General features: G+C 35.1%; 1 pseudogene; it reads right to left on the reverse strand.

The window, feature by feature from the left end:
• LOC134375755 (rho GTPase-activating protein 20-like) overlaps positions 1–17436 on the reverse strand; it is a 101281-nt pseudogene that overhangs the window by 51833 nt on the left and 32012 nt on the right.

Below are 17436 nucleotides of genomic sequence, written 5' to 3' on the forward strand. Positions count from 1 at the left end.
TTTTGTTCATTATGTTCCAGTAACACAGGCCTTTTAACTCCTCCAAGGACCAACCTTTCTCACCAGCTTTAGACCTGCTATTCCTTCTACCTAGAATGCTTATTCTCACAATACCTGAATGGCTGGTTGCTTTTCATTGAACTTCAATTATTTTTTGGTCCTAATTCACCTACATAATATATATCTCCCCCCATTTTACTTCACCCAGCACCCTATTTTCTTCATAGCACTAATCACAATCTATAATTCCCTCCCCGACACATAAGAATTTGAGCTCCCAAAGTGCAGGGACCATACCCATCACATTCTTCATTGCATCTTAGAATAAATTTATTCAGAGCATAGCACAGAACAGAGATTAAATAGACATTTGTTGCATGAATAACAATTGACTTTTTTTTGGCAAAAACAAAACAAAAAGCTCACTACAGATATTAGCTTTAGTAATAGAGGCCAGACATTCTTACGGTAAACATTGTGTAGAAAAGGTATCTTTGTTAGTGGAAATGCAATCTTATAATGATTACTGGGAGAGAGTATGCAGTATACTTACTTGATTTTAGTCACAACAAACAGATCGTTGAATAGGAAAAGGTGTCGCTCCTGCCTCTGCAGGCCTCTTTTCAGCTCTACTGGGGCATCAATCAGCAGAGTCCTACTGGAGCACATAAATGATGACAGAAATGCAGATGTGTCAACACTAGCAGAAGGACTTTTCCTGTAACAGATCAAATGCCACAGATCAGCTATTCAAATGACCAAGTATAGAACCAAGTTTTTATAAGAGTACAGCTGATCGTTGGACAAGAAATATAAAATTCTATAATGTTTTTAATGCAATGGCATAGTGTCCTTATTGGTCTCCAGTCTATTCTCCACACAACAGTCTTTAAAGTTTCATTATAAAAATTTTGAAACATAAAGCAAAGCTGAAATAGTTTTATAGTAAACACATGTATACTCCAATGTAGATTCTACCATTAATATTCTATGTACTTGCTTTATCATAAACCTACTCAACTATCTATCCTTCTATCTCTTTATTCATTTTATTTCTGGCATTCAGTGCAAACTGCATACAGCAGTGCATATCTTCCAAAATATTTTGGTATGCATATCATTAGAGTTCAATATTTATTTAGAATTTTTCTTTTGATATAAAATTAATTTAAAAATGAAATACACAAATGCACAAATCTTAGGTGTATATTCACTGAGTTTTGACAAATGTATTCATCTGTGTAATTTAAATCCCTATCAAGATACAGAAAATTATTATCATTACAGAATATTTCCTCTTGTCCCTTCTCAGTAATTCTATAAATTATCTCTATGCATTGGCCCCTAGGTTGTTTATTTTTTCATTGTATGCTGAGACCTATTAGCTCAAAAGCTCGCTGGTACCAAATTCAAGTTTACACACCCAATTATTTGAAAAACAGCCCAAATGAGCAGATTTTTAGTCCCCCACGCCACCGCCATGCTACTGTGCAACATTACCTGGACATGTAACTGCCAGAGATATCCTCTCTGATCTTCCTCTCTTGTAGGAGGTTCCCTTGTCCTCCTCCCCTTCTGGATGGTGGCCCCTTGCCATAAGCCTCTGGACAGTTTCATGCTATGAGCGACTTATCTCCTCAGGCAATCCTGTCCAATGGTCATATCTTTTTCCATGATCAATCCCCAAACTCCTTATACCAGTCAGTCTCTATTCCATCTCCTCATAAGCAACCACTATTTCCCAATGAAGATTAGTTTTACCTATTCTAGAATTTTATGTAAATGACACCGCAGTATATTCTCTTTTGTGTAAGATATCTTTTACTCAGCATGTTTTTGGAATTCATTCATATTGTTACATTTGTGAGTAATCCCTTCCTTTATATTACTGAATAGTATTCAATGTATGAACATACCAAAGTTTATCTCTTCTCCTACAGATGGACATCTGGGCCGTTTCCAGTTTTATGAATAAAACTGCTATTAAATGTTCTATTGTTCTTTTTGTGACCTATGTTTTCATTTCTCTTGGGTAACTACCTCAGAGTGGAACTTTTGGGTCACAGAGCAAGTGTATGTTTAATTTTACAAAAAACACTAGTTTTCCAAAGTGGTTGTACCATTCTACATTCCCAGCAACACTGTAGAAGAGTTCCAGTTTCTCCACAACCTTACCAAGGTTTGGTGGTGTCCGTCTTTTGAATTTTAGCTACTCTAGTGGATGTATAGTAGCATCTCATTAAGATTTTAATTTTCATTTCTCTGATAACTAATTAATTTATTTCATGTTCTTACTGGCCATTTGTGTATCTTCACTGGGAACTGTCCTTAAATCTTTAGCCTATTTATCCAAAAATCATGTATGTATCTTTTTATTACTGAGTTGTAGCAATTTCTTTATGTTTCCTAGATAGCAGTCATTTGTCAGGTACGTGTTTTGGGAAATATTTTCTCCCTACCTACTGCTTGCCTGTATACTTTCCTAATGATGTTTTAAAGAAGAAAGAAACAATCAGCACTAAAGGTACAAGTTATCCCTCATTTTACAGATTTGAAGCTATTTACAGTAGTCAAAATATACCATAATTAAGTGAAGGCGATTTACAAGTAAGCATGGTTTCAAAATATGTGCATTTAAAAATTCTATGTAGCCTCTGAGACAAACATTTCACATTGATTCAACTCCCTCCTCCACCATGGTGACTGAGCTCAGTAGTTTAGTTGAGTAGGTTAGGACTTAATGGCTTGGGAGGTAGGGGCTGATTCTAACTTTTTTGCAAAGTAGCGTGCAAGTTATTTGGTTGCCTGTTTCTGCAGCTGTAAAGTAGGGAAGTTAGACTCAGATTATAAGATCTTTAAATTTCCCTTATAATTTGTATATGGTACTAACTATACTAATAAGTACCCAAAAAGTAGAATTAAGATTACTGATGAAAGACAAAAAGATAACAGATATGATTAGCTATTGGGTTGCGTGAAAGCAACCCAATCCTAAAGTATGGTTTATAAATGCATAGTTAAGTATATTGAGAGTCATCTCAGGGAAACAATTTAGAGTTGAAATAATAATAATAATAAAAAAAAACCCAAGCAACAGTGACACATCCATGCAAGCAACAAAGCCAGACGAGATGCCTGGGGGTCTGCATGCAGGGGACAAGGGCCTAGGCCATCCCTTGCCCACATCCAGGCAAGCAACACAGCCAGCCAAGATGTTCAGAGGTCCTGAGATGGGAGCCAAGGGCCAGCCACACCCCCAACCACAACCAGATCCTAAAATGTATTAATTAGATATGTGTGTTTCTTTGGGGTGTGTGACCTATCTGCTCATTTACTTGACCAGATTTCTGCTTAGGTTTTTCTAACACATTTTTAAGGGTTCTTTTTGCAATTAAAAAATAAAATAAAATAAAATAAAATAAAATAAAATAAAATAAACCCCAAGCAACAGTAATAACAATAATAATAACAAGAACTAAGAGATAGTTCTCTATTAGTCTAATTAAAAAGGAGCTTAAAGAACAAGAACTTGGCAGAGTCTCCATTAAAGTACAGGTCGTAAGAGGCCATGACTTATCACCCCAACTATCCGATTCACCTGGCAGCTATAATAAATGGGGATTCTAGCTTATCTATGTTCCTTGGGTTTGAATAGTATGGGTCATAATGTCTGATCTCTCCCAGGAATACTAAAAGTCTAAGGACCATACACTATCCTGACAACTTTGAGATAATGCCTGAGTGATCAGCCATCCCTTCCTCTATTATAGTCATTCTCTGTGTGTTGTCCCCTGACCAGCAGTATCAGCAATAACTGGGAACTTCTTAAACATGCAAATTTTAAGGCCCACCTCAGACTTACTGAATCAGAAATGCTGAAGGGTTGGTTCAACATTCTGTATTTTAACAAGCCATTCAAGTAACTACTACACATTGATGTTTGAGAACCACAGTGGTTGACTGCTGGTAACTGAAACTGTGGGTAATGGGGGACTATGTATAACAAAAAGATGTATAGGTGAAGAACAAGGCAAGTAAATCAATTAGAATCCTTTGGAAGAAAAGGGAAAAGGGGTTTTTATGCTTGCTATTATAGATTGGAATTAAGCAGGGACAAAAGAAAATGCCCACATTCTCCATCATAGAGAAGAATCTTTTCTCTCTCAAATTCTCTTAGGGTGAGGGATCAAAAAAAGGTATAATGACATCTTTTACTATGTAGTGATCTTCAAATTTATAGAAGATAGGAAGAAAGCTTCATTTACTCTTGCCAAAACTGAGCAAGGACAAGGCTAGCAAGCAATAAATGGAAGAAAGAATGGCTAAAATAGCATTTTACATAGCCTTAATCTCTTTATGGAATGACAAGAAAATACTGAGAGAGAAAATCATCTTTTGCATTTCGGTTTAGATATCCAATAAACAACTGCTTTTTGGTTATAGTAATAAACCAGCAGAGAGCAGTATGGTTTAAACTAGGGATCCTGAAACTATTACTTAAAGGGTCAGATAATAAATAGTTTAAGCTTTGAGGGCCATACAGTCTGTGTTGAAACTATTCAACTCTGCTTTTGTATTGCTACATCACTCATAGACAATACATAAGTGAACAGGTATGGCTGTGTTCCAATAAAACTTCATGCACGAAAACAGGAGGTCTGTCTGGGCCACAGTTTGCTGACCTCTGGTTTAAACAATACTTCTAAATGTTTAAATGTTTATAAATTAAGGTTAATCAGAAGCAATTAGGAAATTATTATTTTTTGCTTGGGGTTAGCCTAGGCCAAAGATTAATTAGGCTATTTTTAAAAACGGTATTTATTTTAAAGCAATTCCAAAGGATGTTCATACATAGCAACTCATTTCTACTTCACGGTAATACTGTCAAATAAGTACATTTGGTGGTGGCTTTGAGGAGAATCCACAATGAAATTACTTTTATTTTTCTGTGTGGGTTTATCAACATATACGTCTATACTCTGTCATGTTAACGATCAACATATAAGTATGGCAAGAGATGTTTTAATACTTTAGCAAGCTCAGCATTGGTTAAAAAACATTCACGCAGTACTTCAGAGAAAAATAAACATCTCAGCACCCACATAATTTAAAAAGAAAAAATATTTCATAGAAGGAAACAAAAACACAACCTTTATGTTTTTTAAAACTACAAATCTTAATCAGTGTCTCCTACTTAAAAATGTATTTCTCAATTACGTGTTTCTGAAGTCTTTATTTTTAATCTGAGTGCAAAGTAGATGTGTTTATTTTAGTCTCTTAGACTATGGAAATGGTGAGGGGTAAGATTATAACCTTCTATTTAGCCTCTTAATATAACCTGATTAGGATTTACAAGTTATAATTAACAGAGCTCTAAAATGATCTAACAAATACAAGCAGAGTCTAAGAATTAACCTGTTGCTTGCTTCTTATTTAACATTTCATTTTTAAATGGGATTGTGAAGCTATTTCTGAAGGCAAAAAGGAGTTTTAGGAACTTAATCGTTCTTTTGCTAAAACTAGATAATAACTTTCATGAAAGATGGCCACAGTAATATCTCTTAATTTATTGCTAAGGCTCATTCTAAAAGTCAATCCACTTTTTGGTACAGTTTTAGAGGTGGTGCTTTGTTGTAAATCACAAAATAAACTAAAATTCAGAATACTTCTTGGAAATGTCTATATTTATAAGTGGTAATCAATAAGAGATTATGATGACCAGTGCTATATAGGACCTGGACAACCTCAAAGCCTGTAACAGTAACGAGCACATAGTCACTGCTCAATAATTATTGAATAACTGAATAGAATTTACCTTCCAGAAATTTACTCATATCTCAAAGCCCATTCCAAATGCCGTCTATTCCATGAAAACTTTCTCTCAACTGAATCCTTGCTTGGCATCTCTATATGACATCTAACATTCATATTCTCATTTGACATTAACTGAACACACAATTACCATATAATAAGTTATTTGTAATAGTGATAAGGGTTGCCTTTGCTGGCTACCTGCCATGTGCCAGGCACTGAAGATAGGTTAGATCCCTGGCCTTAAGGGGTTAGCAGTCTGACAGGGGATTCAGACTTACTAGTAAACACAATGATAAACCAGTGAGGTAAGGTAAGTGCAATAAAAGAAATGCAAAGTGCCAAGGCACAAAGAAGAGCAAAAACAGGAATCCCTACCTGAGATTGGACTGGTTAGAAAAGTTTCTTGGAAGAACCAAAGTTTTAAGACAGACAGACCAATGAAGTCTGAAGAGAACTCTAAGAAGAACATGTCAAACATGTACCTGCACCATGTGCTTCAGGAACTGTGGAAAGTTCAGGAAGTCTGGAGTTACAAGCACCTGAGGAAGAGTTGCAGCAAATGAGGAAGGGGCCAGATCATCAATGTTTTCCCTACCATGCTATGGGGCTTAGATTTTATCTGAAAGCATTAAAGGATTTTAAGCAGTATACTGTGTTTTGTAACATATTGAAGAACACAGAGAAGGGCATCTTAGAGGAAAGGAGACATTAGGGAGTTACTGCAGTAATCTTAGGCAAGAAATGTTGCACACCTGAGCTGGCAGTGAGAAAAGGATAGGAAAGATAGAAGAAAACATATTTAAGAGATATTTTTTTAAAAGATTGTTAATTCATTCCATGCAATTGTATGTTTAAAACTGCTTAAAATGACAATCCTTATGATATGTATTTTACCACAATAAAATAAACACAGATTGTTAAAATATGTAAATTGATAAGTTGTGAGGGGTGAGATGAAGATAAAACTGACTAAGAAAAAATACAGCCTTACTGCACATTCTTTATTTTTTATTTATTTTTCATGCATTAAATACCTGCTGAGCGTCTATATGTGTTGGCTAGGCATTGTGCTAAAATGGTGGAGATACAAAGCAAACAGTTTAGATTACTCTGTATTCTTTTGGAACTTGAGTCTAGTTATTCAGCTCCATTTCTAGTAGAGGTTGGAAACCGCACTCCACAGTCTTATTTTATTTGGCCCACAGAGGATTTTCAAAAACATTTGGGTTTCAATGTCTAGTTCACCACGTTCCCTCTCTGCTACTTCTTTACTGTCTACTGCACTTCCTAGGGCCCTGAAATCCTTTCAGTTTGTGATTCTTGTCCTAGTGTTGCTTCTTTTTAACTAGCTTAATTTTGAGTTCTTTTTAAAAATTATGGTAAAATGCACATAAAATAAAATTTTCCATTTTGACCATTTAAAAATGTATAATTCAGTGGTATTTAGTACAGTAACAATGTTGTGCAACCATTAACACCATCTAGTTTCCAAATATTTTCAGCACCCCTAAAGGAAATTCTATACCTATTAAGCAGTCACTTCCCTTAGCTCCTGGCTGGCAACTACTAAAAACTTTCTGTCTCTATGGATTTGCCTATTCTGGATATGTCATATCATATAATACATATGTCCTTTTATGTCCAGTTTATTTCACTTAGCATAATGTTTTCAAGTTTGATAGATGTGGTTGCATGTATCAATACTTCATTCCTTTTGATTGCTGAATAACATATTCCATTGTATGAATATACCAAATGTATTTATCCAGTCATTAGCTGATGAACATTTGAGTCATTTTCCACCTTTTGGCCATTCTGCATAGTGCTGTTATAAAAGTTTGTGTGCACATTTTTATTTGAATAACTGTTTTCAATAATTTTGAATACATATCCAGGAGTAAAATTAATGGATCATATGGTAATTCTATGTTTAACTTATTGAAGAACTGCCAAACTGTTTTCCACATTGGCTGCATCAGCTGACATTCCCACCAGCAACGTATGAAGGTCCTAGTGTTACTTTTGATTCTTCCCTCTTTTGCTCCCCACATATAATAATTTCTTTTGTTTTAAGGACATTCTAACTAAAGAATAAAATTTCTTGACTCCAAGCCCTCACATAACCTACAGTCATTTCATTCATAATGAACTCCTAACTGAACTCTTTACTTTCATGCTCTTTTCTCTAATCTATATTACTCACTTCTCACTTCTGTCAAATTAATCTTCCTGATGCAAGTACCAATCATTATAACATGTACTCTAAAGAGTAAAACCAACTTAATAAACTATCGAGTTCTAGCATGTTTTACCTTACCTGGTGGTAATATATCAGGTTAGAACTCCCTATATTGCCTGTATAAGGGGTAATCCTGTTGAGTCTTAGACAATAAATTAGTCCAGAAGTAATTTGGAACAAAAAGACATAACTATTGAAATAAAGCTATAAAAACCATTATCAACATCAAAACTGTATCTTACTCAGCAATAAAAATTTATCCATTAAATATTAATGACTATTTTGAACATCTCAGCATTGAAAGCATATTATCTGGAAATATAGTCTAAAACAACCATTTGTCTTATTGATGAGACAAAGCATAAGAAAGTACTATGACATTTCAATTGTCATTATCTTGATAAAATCACATTCAAATCACCAAAGGAAACTACATATAGTGATAATAATATGATGTGATTGCAATATGTACTATACTTCCACTTCCAAGTACTCTCAGTGATAAAATGATGAATCATGTAGCTCACATACAGTCTGAATTCTGACTTGGATTATGAGAACAAAGCCTAGTGATAATCCCAAGATCAAAATGAACTAAGATAGGATAAGGGCTTAGCAGGATAGATGGATGAGTGGTTGGATAAACAGAGTGAGCAAGGGCTGAAAAGCAAGAAGTATTCAAAGCAGCATTTAAAAATTATCATCAAAATGCTGATTGGGACAGCTTCTATGATATAATGAGACAAACAATCTTACATCAACAATAATGCTAATATTTAAAGATCAAGGAAAACATTAAATTAGTAAAGACAGAATAACAAGAATGGAAAGAGGGAGTGAAGGACAGAAAAGGACACTAATAAATAGTTACACTAATAGAGCAAGATCCACACACAAAGAAACATCATTTCCAAAGAAGGGAGTTAATTATATCACTTCCTCACAGCCTTGACACAGAAACTGCTCAACAACATCTATTAGGAATTCACTTAGTGCAAAGCATTTGACATTACAAAAACAAAGGAGAGAACAAGACCCTATAAGCATTGTCTCTGAGGACTTCATAAGGTGATAATTTATATACAAATTACATACCATGATGCAAGCCCATTAATCAGAGAAAAATTTGAGCTTGAGAGCTTCGAATAGCCTAGTAAAAATGGCAACTTTTCGAGAAGAATAGCTCTACTGGATTATGAAAGAATGAGTACAAACAGAGAGATACCAATTAAGGACTGGAGAAAACACCAAACCAGTCACTTTCATATGGCCTGCTGAGTTAAAAATACTACTTATCTTCATTATCAACTAAGTAAAGTTGGTTTCGGTCAACTTGAATCAAAGAAGAGTGGAGAAAACACTCAGGCTACTCAAGGAAATTTATATATGTAGTAATTACAATGTGATGTGGCTATATGTTTATTTACTGATTCAACAATGAACCAAGTCACTAGTATGCAGATTAGGCATTCTAGTAGTTTGACTAGTTTAGTTCAGGTAATAATTAAATAATGGTACACTAAAAAGAGAAAGAAGAATAATACCTGATTAAAGGTAGTTTTATCTACAATTTTTAGGTCTGTTAAAGTTAAAAAATATCAGCTAATAACTTGTAACTAGGACATTAAGAACTACCATATTACACCTATGAATTACAAAGTCTTAAAGGCAGTATACTCCAGGCACTGACTTAAGTTACCTATCACCTCCAGCTCATTAATGCCAAAATGTCAATATTCAGGTTAATACATAAATGAGTTGATTCAATTAGTTGATTCATAATTAATAGAAGAGATAGCTTGGACAGGAAACTTTAACGATTATCCTGAAAAAATACCTACATAATATGTTTTAAGATAAGTAAGAACCACATAATGAATACTTGCTTTAAGACATTTTTAAAAGAAAATAAGAGGTTCAATGCGTTAAAGTTTCTTTTAAAAAAAACCATTAGTCTTTGAAATAAATTTTTGAGCACATTCTTGTTTTTGATAAATTTATTTCAAATTAAATCATTTGAAGAATTAAAGCAAATAATTTTTTTAGTGGATGCTAAATAAAAACATGAATATAATGGAATATTTTAATTCAGAGTGTTGTTTTTCTATATTGAGGTGGCTAAACTATTTGATGAAGGTTTAACTTTTATTTTTTAAATCCCAAATCATATTCCACATCTAAAAATAATTTATTCCATCACTCACACACGAGTGATTCCCCACAGTACATTAAATACTATTCAAAGTACTGGGAATATAGCAGCCAATGAAGTAGCTAGGGGCCACACAAAGAATTTCACATTTTAGTCGAAGTGAGATAGAAGAGGGGATGGTTTGAACAGAGAAGCAGCAGAATCCATATGGCGAACAGATGGCAAAAAGACTGGAGGGAGGCAAGAGTGGAAGCATGCATTAAATACTTGCTTCAACAAAATTTTAAAAGATGGTGTTATAACAACAAGGTCAAGGGTTTAGATCCCTTTATCAGCCAGCTGCAAAACCCCTGCCTCCCCCAAAAAGAAAGAAAATTTAAAAGAAAACTACAGTAAAGAGTTGGCTAAAATTATTTAAATAAAAACTTTTTGGAGGCTTTTTGCAATATAGTAACTTAGGAGACAGATAATGATGGTTTGCAAAAGATGGTAGCTGTGAAGGTGCTAAGAAATTCTGGATATATTTCTTTTCTTTTCTTTTTTTTTTTTAACTTTAACAATACATTTTATTTAGTCCAATATTTCAAAAATAGCATTTCAACATCTAATTAATGTAAAGATTAATGAGATATCTTGCTTTTTTAAAAAAATTTTATTTCGTCGATATACATTGTGGCTGATTAAGTCAGGTACAGAAAGAGAAATACCACATGTTCTCACTTATTGGTGGGAGCTAAAAATTAATATATAAATTCACACACACACACACACACACACACACACACACACACAAACTGGGGGGGGAATTCTGGATATATTTCAAAGGTAGAACTTAAAAGGATTTGATGATAGAGTGATTTCTGGCATGAGCAACTGGGGTAGAGATGAAGATAAGAAATTTGGTTTTGTACAAGTTAGGCTTGAAACAGCTATTAGACATCAAAATGGGGATTTTAAAGCTGCGGGAGAGATCAGATCATCTAGAAAGTTAGTACAGAAGGAGAGCAGGTTCAAGTACTGAGCCCTGTGGCATATCGACATTTACAGTTTGGGAAAAGGAGAAACTAGTAAAGCAGAACAAGCTGGTTGTCAGTAAACAGAACCAAGAAGCCAAAAGAAGAAGGGAGAGACTGGGGTGTCCAATGCTGAAGAAAGGTCAAGGAAGATAATATGACCAAAGATTATGAAGTTCTCTAGTGACCCTGAGAAGAACATGTGCATTCATGAAGAAATGACTCCAGCTTGGTTTTATGTTAATGTCAAAGTTTTGGGAATTGATGATTCTGCAAAGTCACTATCTAACTTGTTCAAAACCATGTTCGATTTCTGGAAAAAATGTGTTTAAGAAGATAACAAATAAAACTGGATACATACAAAAGATGTCTCTAATCCAGGGAAGCCCTAATAAAATGATATTGTCCATTATTTGGTAGAGCTATTTACAAAGCTCTAACAGTATTCTCTCCCTACAACAGCTAAAACAACTAAAGTTAATAGAACCTAAAAGCTACATCATAATTAGATATTTTCACATATTCCAGAAAATTCTTCCCCACAGTTCCAAGAAAGTATCTCCCTTGTGAGAATGCTAAGCATGCTTTCTTGTGCTCAGTAGCAATAACATTTAAGAAACACTACCAACTTTTTGCAAATTGTTATTGGAAGTTAAGTATCAGTTGAGATAAAGAAAAGAAGTCAGAATACTCTCTTTGACAGCCAGTCCATTTCAGTTTTCCAAAAGAATGTTTTAAAACTATCTTACATATTAAAGCCTTGAATAATTACCAAAAAACCTGGGATTTTTTGTTTTAACATTTAGGACTGAACAGCCTTCCTGTCTACCAAATCTAACATATGTATGTCACAATATATATGTATATATGTATATGTACATATGAATATGTGTGTGTACAGATGTTTTTAACTTACAATGGTGTTACATTCTGATAAAAACCCATTCTAAGTTGAAAATATTGTGGGTTTAATATACCTAAACTTATGGAATATCATAGCTTAAATATGCTCAGAATACTTACATAGCCTACAATTGGGCAAAATCATCTAACACCACACTTACTTTTAGAACAAGTTGTTGAATATCTCATGTAATTTATTGAATACTGTACTGTATTGAAAGTGAAAAACAGAATGGTTGTATGGGTACTCGATTATGGTTTCTACTTGAATGTGTATCACTTTCACACCATCACAGAGCTGAAAAATCATAAGTCAAACCATCTTAAGTCAGGAACTGTGTGTATCTGAATCCTTGATAACTGAGGATTATGTAGATGTTAGAGACACAATGAATTATGATTCCAGACAAAGGAACAGACTCATAAGTCCCACATCATAACACGAAATGCTTTTTAAATCAGTAAATCTTTGATGTTAACTTGCAATAAAATATTCACATGTCTCTTTTGGATAAAAGTACACCAAAATTCAGATAACTGAGGTTTCCAGATAACTTGGTTGCTTATTTTACTGTACTAAAACTTACTTACTCTAGGTAGAATAAAAGCAATAACATACTAAAAACATGCTGAAGTCCTAGATAGGGCTGCCTTACTATATCTCAAGTACTTCACGCAAGCCTACATTGGAAAATCTAATCTTGACATTTACACTTTGAAGCATTAAAATCTAACATACTTTCCATTTTCAAACAAAAGTAAACTCAAGTCTTAAAATTATATAGAACAAATGCAACATACATTGTCAAAAAACTTTGTGCTAAAAGGCTCAAATTGTACAGAAAAACAATTTTACATTTACTACTGTATAAGAAATTGTCTATTTTACAATTATTAATCCTTTCCACCTGGTGCTGTCACCAATGGTGAAAACACCTAAATGAAATGTGATATAACAGTACTTCAAAGGTATGGCATTTAAAACAACTTTTTACCCTGTACAATCTTAACATCTTTCATTTCATTTCACCGTCACCAAAACAAATAAAAATTCTCTAAATTGAACAGGCACATGTTCATTGCCATTAATATGTATTAAAAACAGTGTAATTAGATGTAAAAATGATACAAAAGAAGGTTAAAGGTGGTAAGTATCATAGAAAAGAGGTAAATATTAAGGGAGTTTAGGAGTCAGAAAGTGTCCTCCCTGACAACTAGGTGGTGAAGTTGCAGAGGAGTGGACAGGGAGGAAGACGAGATCAGAAAAAGCTTCACAGAGGAGTCAGCATTTCTTCTATGTCTTTCGGAGAGTTATGTCTTGGACAAAAGAGAAAAACTGAAGCATAAATTGATCAGGTGATTTGCTAAAGGTCACAAAGCTACTTATTGCAAAGTCAGACCTGGGACAATGGTTTCCTGATGCCTAAAGCAAGTAGACTTTGGATTAGGCATGAAATTCTGGACATAAGTGGCAGTTTGGGCAGTATTTTTCATCTAGTTTTACTTGTAGGAAACAATCTTTGTTTATTTTTCCATTTCTCTGGTTGAAATAGGTCACAGTGAAAAAAAATTGCTAAAAGGACACTGAGAACAAGAAAAATTCCATAGCTCATGTTTAAATTAGCTGTGTTTCTTGATCTTTCTCTTCTCTAAACACAGAAACTATATGAAACCTTAAAAAAAAATCCCCTTATCCCTGGTATATTAGCACTATCTGACTCGTAGTAGGTGTTATAATTAGTTGCTGACTTAGTGTATTTATAGCCTGCAAATATTCTACTTAGCACTTAATTACACATTAGCTCACATTCTTTACTAATATTTTAAATTTTACTTTCTTCATTGTACATGTTTATGGGGTACAGTTTGTTACTTCAATGCAAGCATATGTTGTATAATAATCTAATCCGAATGTTTAGTATATCATCTAAACATTTATCATTTCTTTGTTACAACATTCAAGATCCTCTTTTCTGGCTATCTTGAAATACACAATACAACATTATTAGCTATTGTCACCCCACAGCACCAGAACTTACTCTACCTGTATAACTGTAACTTTGCAACTTTGTATTAGTCTACCAACCTCTCCCCACACACCCCACCCCTCGTTCTCTACTTATTTTGTATTTGTACATCATATTTCCCCAATTAGAGGGTAAGCTCCTAGTTGGCACTTTACATTTTAACTACACTATGTAGCAAGGCAGGAACTGTTTGGCTCCACAACTACGGCTAATGCAGGGCTAATGTCTGGAATCCTCACACAGTACCAATTGTCTAGCTCTTAATCCTGTTCGCGATGCCAATTGTAGAGCTACGTGACCATGCCAGTTGTCGGGCTCTTTTACCTGCCCGTAATCCTGCACTAACTGGGCCAATTCATGAGCTAGGGCTGGGTCTGGAGCTCCCAGACCCCTCAAGCCCATTCACAGACTGGGTCAAAAACCCTTCACATGCCAGGCTGGGTCCCCAGACCCCACACACGCCAGGCTAGGTCGCCAGACCCCTTCACGCAAGTCTATGAGGTAGGTAACTGGCCAAAAGATCCTTGGAGCCATAAGTTGGAAAGCATGGCTGCGCAGGGCAGACACCTGAGGCTATCGCCTGAGGCTGACGCCCTCCCGCCTCCTTGCTTCACTAAAACCCTCTCTACTCTCTCTCTCTCTGTGAAGAAGAACACAAGAATAGCAACAAAACTAAAAAGATACATTGGCGCACATGTGCACTAACTCCACCCACCCACACACACAATTTGCTTACAATGGATGTGCTAAAAACACACCCAATGGGTCCCAAGGCGAGGGCCCTGACCAAACTATTCTGTTTTCCCAACAGGAACCAAATCTTATTTCTGCTCCCCTGTTCTTAGAACTGTGCCTAGCATAGAAGACTCAAATATCTGTAGAATGAACAGCTAAACAAACACAACACAGTGTCCTTAGTTTCTTCTCTACATATAAAAGTGGAGAAATCATTCAGTTTATTTGTATCATTCAGAAACCAAAAACAAATCCCAAAGCCATTTTGGTCTGAATGTGTGGTGACACTCATATTTTTTAGCTGGAGCAGAGGTGGGGTGAGGTGGGAAAGAGAGGTTTTTCTCTCTTTTGTCTGATAATCACCACAGTTACAGTATCCCAGTGGAACACAGGTAAAGAAAGTAACCACCTCTCTGGGGCAGAGGTAGACCCATCTGATCATCTGCTCCCCTTCTCTACCTTTATGATTGTAGTAGCACCTCTACATCCATGCCACTCTATTTCTGGAATTCTTTTCCATTAGTGCTTCTAAATAGAAATCAAAAAGGAGGGGATGAGAATTCCAGAAAGATGAGTACCTGACTTCACGCAATTTAGTTCTCTAATTGCCCCATTTTATTTTCTCAAGTGATCAAATCATTCCAAAAAGTGAGAAAAAGCTAAATGCTATTAGATATTACGTAAGGCAACTGTCTCTCTTGCCTAAGCTAACAGACTCTAATTCAGACTCAACCCTCTCAAAGACTTAGGCTGTGTGCACATGTACAACACCATGTGCTAAGATGCCCAGCATGGTTTTGGAATTCAAAACCCTAATGTGAGGACAAATCTTTCAATTTTGCTCCTTACAAAATACAAAGTCTAGCATATACTCAACAAATGCTTGCTGAACTGAAATCCAAATCGAAGAAAACCAAGAAACATTAATGTACTTATCCATTGGATATCAGTCATAGGAGCCATCATATGAAAATCATTCTATTAAAAGTCCTTTCATCATTCTCAAAAAATTTTTCCTCAAGTTCAAATTATCAGGAGATTTAATCATAATGATCATAAATTAATGCTAAAGAAATATTTTAACTTCTATTTATTCAGTCTTTAAAAAACGTTAGTAATAATGGAATACTTATAAATAACTGCTGATGCATGTCAAAGTGTGGAACCCACATGTTAAAAGCTAGACAAAATAAAAATCGACAGCTCAACTAAAACCAAACCACATTTTAAGTCATTTTTCACATAGCTGAAATGACATCATTCCTTTAACAAAGCAGAAAGCACACACTGCATCTGTGTTGGTGGAGCTGAGCAAACACACGTGTGGCCTGATTTATTTCCAGACTGTGAAAATTTTAGTGCAATGCTATAGGTGCTTTCCCTGACCATTTAAGCACTAAAGCAAAATTCCCTGGCATAAAGGCCTCTCTGGAAAGAGAGGTTAATGGGAAAGTGCTCTACCAATTCTATCATTCCCAATAAAACTAATTGTAAATAAATTCTGGAGGTTTCTGAATCTTGGAGTTGGGAGAAGAACTGAGAATAAATCTTTAAGCAGAACACAATTAAATTCCAGTAGAAGTTTCATTCTCATTCTTCAGAAAAGTTTCTCCACTGACTTTTACTCTGGATATTTACATGGAGAGTTAGTATTCCACAAAAACAGAGTAACACTAACCACATTTGAGCTGTCTATTCTCTCTTTTTTTAACCAGGAAGCTAGGTAGACAACTTTCTGAAAAAGAAGAAAACAACAACAACAAAAAGGATCGGAGCAAGCCTTATTTGCTTCTGGAACCACAGCCAAATGTGTTCAAAACATTAGCACAACAAATCAGGGTCCCTGCCTTCATGGTACTTACAATCTAATGAGACAAGGTGAGCACATATGAAACAGAGAACAGAAAGTTTTACAATAGGTGGTACCAACTACAAATATAGTAGAAAGAGTCACTGTCTTATAACAAACAAAAAAAAAATCCTATACTAAAATCTGGTAGAAATGAGATTTAGGTCGAGCTTATCAATTAATTCCTAGAGTGAAATCCAGAGTGGGGAGAAATGGGAGACCTACATGTAAATTACAGTTAGCACTAATATGTTTTGGATTGGAACATGAAGGCAATCACCACAAGGCCAAAGGTTTGACTGTCGATTTCACTGCTGTGTTCTCAGAAGCACCTGGTCATAGGAAATACTTTTGTTCTAGTCTTGTAAATCCCCTTTTGCACAGTCATGGGTTTCCTCTGAAGGTGGCAGATACTTGGTTAGTGTCCAAGGAAGAGTTATGTCTTTGAAGTAGGTGAGAGTGCCTATCTCTGACCTCTCATTCTTCTATCTGGTGCCTTATTAAAGAGTGGAGATCCTTGGGGTTGGAACTGAGATGACCAATAGAAAGACAGGAAAGAACAAATCCAAATTTATAAATGAGATTTCCTAAAGGTACACGGTTGTCTTTATTTCCTTTAGAGAGCATTTCCCTGAGTATCTTCCATGAAATGTTAATAGGTGTCTCAGATCAGGGAGGCCTTCTCTGTCTATTCTAACCTAGTC

Source organism: Cynocephalus volans, chromosome 4, assembly GCF_027409185.1.
Source record: "Cynocephalus volans isolate mCynVol1 chromosome 4, mCynVol1.pri, whole genome shotgun sequence".
NCBI lineage: Eukaryota > Metazoa > Chordata > Mammalia > Dermoptera > Cynocephalidae > Cynocephalus > Cynocephalus volans.